The sequence below is a fragment of the Grampus griseus genome (assembly GCF_964374135.1).
Source record: "Grampus griseus genome assembly, chromosome: 6".
In the NCBI taxonomy this organism is placed as follows: Eukaryota; Metazoa; Chordata; class Mammalia; order Artiodactyla; family Delphinidae; genus Grampus; species Grampus griseus.
The window spans coordinates 20,626,389-20,631,089 of NC_139000.1; the positions used below are offsets into that span (position 1 = coordinate 20,626,389).

At 43.8% G+C, this 4,701-nt stretch overlaps 1 pseudogene across 1 annotated transcript; it reads left to right on the top strand.

Moving 5' to 3' along the window:
- The first annotated feature begins 2,299 nt into the window (after positions 1-2,299).
- Positions 2,300-2,908, top strand: LOC309824110 (allergen Fel d 4-like; annotated as a pseudogene). Its single transcript has 2 exons — positions 2,300-2,395; positions 2,758-2,908. The product of its transcript is annotated as an allergen Fel d 4-like (transcript).
- Positions 2,909-4,701: the final 1,793 nt, after the last annotated feature.

Genomic DNA, 4,701 nt, shown 5'->3' on the forward strand with positions numbered 1-4,701 from the left:
TCGCATAGTTTGCAAATATTTTCTCCCATTCTGTAAGTTGTCTTTTCGTTTTGGTTATGGTTTCCTTTGCTGTGCAAAAGCTTTTAAGTTTAATTTGGTCCCATTTGTTTATTTTTGTTTTTATTTTCATTACTCTAGGAGGTGGGTCAAAAAAGATACTGCTGCGGTTTATGTCAGAGAGTATTTTGCCCATGTCTTCCTCTAAGAGTTTTACAGTGTCTGGTCTTACATTTAGGTCTTTAATCCATTTTGAGTTTAGTTTTGTGTATGGTGTTAGAGAATGTTCTAATTTCATTCTTTTACATGTAGCTGTCCATATGCCAAGCTCTTTACATAAATAATTCCATGAGACACTTACATTGATGATATGAAGCAGATTTTCTTATTTTTCAAATTAGGTCCAGCCTATGGCAAAATGGTTACATGAATGATTTTTATCCTTGGGGCTCCTAAACCCTTTCCCAAAGGGCACAGAATCCAAGACTTATGATTATTCTTCCCACTGTCCAAACTCTCTTCCAGCCTCCCCAAGCCCGGTGGTGTCAGTACCATTGGAATAAACTGGTCCTACTACTGACCAGCAACTGATGTGCTACCAGGAGAGTCCCAGATGGACCTCTGGGTAACCTGGGCCCATGTGTATGTAAGTACTTACTCAATTTTGATGAGTGAGTCTGGAGGTGACAATCACTGTTATCCTTGGGTTTCTTACCTACAGGGAACCCTCATGTTGTGGTAGAAATTTCAAACTAGAAAAGAAGGAAAGTGTTTCTGCTTCTACCCCTACCCCATGTGGGAAGAGAACTCTGGATCCCTTTTGACAGGACTGCCTCTTTCTGGACATTAGGATGGTGTGCCAGACATAGACATGTATTGCTCAGATTCCCTCTTCACGAAAGGGCCCATTGTGCAGCCTTGAGGAGTGTGGTTGGCTCACAGCCACCACTGTTAACTGGTTCAGATCGGCCTCAACTCCTGAGCTGAGGTAGTGGTCTTCTTGGGGTGGCCTCATCCAATGACTGTGCAAGACTGTGGTACAAGGTCCCATCCATTTCTGCCTAACACAGGACTCTTCTCACACGCTCAGAGATCCCTGCTGGGCTGACAGAGACTGTCAGATCTATGTCATGGTCTGGCAACTCCCCTTCCCTAATCCCATTTCCTCCTTTTTCCTTTCACAAGTGTTACTCCCAGTAAGCCTTTTATACTCCTAAATCTGTCTCAGGATCTGTTTTCCGAAGGACCCAGATGACACAGATGGGATGCTGTTAGCTCCAAGCAACCTTTCATCAGTGAAGAGAATGGATATTTTAGAACTGGATTTGAGCCAATACCAGCAGAATATAAGCACCCCAGGTGCCAGGGACCAAGGAGTACTTCCACTGTGGTGCATGAATCAAATAAGCTCTATTTCTTGGTATTCTTCTTGGCACTGACTGTGTCTTGCTATTATATAAGATGGCTTGACTGTTCCTACTGGCTTTCTCAGTGAGTGATTTGTTCAATTAATTAAGAGTGGGACTAAAGACAAGGTCACTAAGTCCGTTTCCAGTCAGCTGTTAGTTTCAATCAAGTTACCTGTTATAAATGGATTGTTATCTGGTCATATATGGACTCCATAAGCCCTTGACCCATGCTGAGTCATGACTTAGGCCAGTTGTTTCTCAGCCTCCTGGCAGACTGTCACCCTTCCCGTGGGTCACTTATAAAATGCTCTGTGCAGTATTTTGGTTTGGGGCAAGGAAGTCTTAATGTGGTTGGTGACCAGCTACTTAACTTGCGGCCACACATGGGAGGGCATAGTTTTTGCTTTTTTGGTATGGAAGCATCTCCTAATTCCTTATTAGAAGAGCAATACTCCTCAAATTATCCATTCATTCATCAAATATTTTTGGACAAAGAGAGAGTTGCTACTTGCCCTTCCCTTGATCAGACTCACAGCTACATCCCTAGCGTCACATTTTAGGGAAATCTACATGCAGCTTCTTCAGTAATAACTACCAGCCAGACACACCTGAGGGTCTAAAGCAGTACTTACTCCTCTTCCATCTGTCCTTCATGCCAAAGACATCAAGCCTCAACCTGTGTCATGGAGTCAATAATTATAGGGGCTCTGGGATCAGATAGTCTTGGGTTCAGATATGGGTTCTCCCACTTCCTGGAGGAAAGGTGGTGCCTTGTGGGCAAAAAACTGGACCCAGAACAGATATAAAAACAGAGGCCCTGGGGAGAGGAACCGCCGTCAGGGAAAGACTCACTCCCAGTGACTACAGAGAAGACAGAGCTGTCCCCTGCCGAGATGAAGCTGCTGTTGCTGTGTCTGGGGCTGACTGTAGGCTGTGCCCACAAGGAAGGAAACCCTGGTGTTGTGAGAAGCAACTTCGATATTTCAAAGGTAGGGGCAGTGGAGAATAGTGACTTTGGATTTTGGGGGGTGGTTTGGAGGGTTCTGAAACAAGGTGACCCTCCTGGAGGGCAGCAGTTCCTTGACATATTAGGCAAAAGGGGTGATTTCAGACCTTAGACTAAGGGCAGTTGTGCCATGTTAAAAGACGACAGCACTTGGGGACCTCCATTCTCACTGGAGGGACAGTTGAAAGAGTCCTAGGTGTGTGGTGCCAATTGACCTGAGCTCTAATTTCATCTTCACGTCACTGTGATGAGTCCTGGCCCACAGGCCAGAGTTCAAGGAGACAAGTGTTCATGTTGTATCTCTTTCCTCTTTTCTCACCCAATCATTTTATTGATTTATTGCAGATTTCAGGGGAGTGAGATTCCATTCTCTTGGCCTCAGACGCCAAGAAAAGATAGAAGAAAAATAGAAGAAAATGGTAGCATGAGAGTTTTTGCGGAGCACGTCCATGCCTTGGAAAAATTTTCTTTGTTCTTTAAATTTCATACAAAGTAAGTGGGTTTTTTGCTTGGGAAAGAAAAACCAGAAGCCTAAATATGGTCTTGGACCTCTAAACACACACAAACACACACATACACACACACACACACACACACACACACACGTATACATACATTCTGGGCCTGCACCTAAAATCAGGGTCCATCATCCGGCACTGATTTGGGGTTTGGTGAACCTGTGGCTTTTCTAGATTCAGAGATAAGAATTGGTGACAGGCATGAATTTAAACGGGAGTAGAGGAGGTAAGGGGTAGAGGGGTATCAGAATCATAAGTAGTGTGGCATGACAGCATAGGTTAAGAGCACAGGATTCAGAATCAACAGCCTATCTCGTTCTTGAATCTATATGTGTGACCAAGAAAATTCATCTGTTTCTTCCCCAATTTTCCCTAGAGTAAAAGAAGATGATAATAATTGTCTCTCATGGTTTTTTGTGAGGACCAAGTGCGGTTATGTTCATAAGGCACATATCTAAGAGGCTGGCACATGGTAAGAACCCAGCTAATTCTCTGGACAAGTAGCTATCGTAATAGTAATAGTGGGAAGCAGTGGTAGAGTAATAGTGATAGAAGTAGTTGACTCATTCTCAAAGCAGCAAATAAAGTGAATAATGTAAATAAAAGTTCTTTGGAAACTATACCCAAAAATGTTCAACAGTTAATCAGTGGAATCGTAAACTCAAGTTACAGGTAGAGTGTGAAGGAGCCAGCGCCATCAGTATCTCTTGGGCATCGGCTCATTCTGTTTTACAGGGTAAGTGGAGCATGTCCTGAAATGTCTTTGCTTTCTGACAAAGCAGGAGAGGATGGTGTACATAGTGTTACCTGTAAGTATGCAAAAAGAAAGGTCTGTCTAAATTCTACTTCCAACTGCAAGGAATTTGCTAAACCCCAGTATCTTCAGGACCTTGGTCAGTTCCTGATATGCTTGTTTAGGTAATACAGTGGGGCCATCTAATAGCCGATATCCTGAATTTGGGAGAAATGTGTGTGTAAAAGCCAGTGCCTGGCACACAGTACCATCAGGTATAGAAGGCAGTTTGGTCACAGGTACCTCCTGCCACAAAAGAAAATTGGCAGAAAAAAAAAAAAAAGTAACTTGGCAGGACAGCTTCTCATTCCTTGCCCACTTTCTGATGATGTCTGAGGGCCGTTGCCACAGCACATTATTCGGGACACAGCCCTGGGTATATAATGCAATGGGGCTTATAGAGAAGACAGAGACACACAGTTGGCAGAGATGGCTGAGGGAGGGTAGGTGAGTTTCAGGGAGCACGATAGAGGGAAAGCTGCTGCTGTGGCTGAATTTTTCTACCCCTAGTGGTCAGTCCACCAGCGTTCCTTAGAAGTTGCCTCATGAATCCCAGAGAGATGCAAATGGAAGGCAGTAGATATCACTCTCTATTTCTTCCAGGATATGCACTTGAATTTGTTTTGTGGGAGAGAATAGGAAGTGAAAGGGTTTCACTTCCTTCCCATGGACCAGAGGAGTTCTGAGCTGTGTTCTGTTTCCTCCACAGATGATGAAGACAATAAATTTCGCATACTTCAAACAAACTATACTGAATATATTATTTTTTATCTCATGAATGTCAACAACAATGAATCATTCCAACTGCTGGAGCTCTACGGTACAGTATTTTCATGCTGACACTCATCGTGGGGTGGGGAGACTGGGGAAGGAAGGAAGCCTGGAGACAGAGTGGTCTTCCCAATCTTATCCTGGGATGACATCTCTCCTCCTCTGAAGATAGATGCTCACCTTTGGTAAAATTTCTCAGGCTCAGTG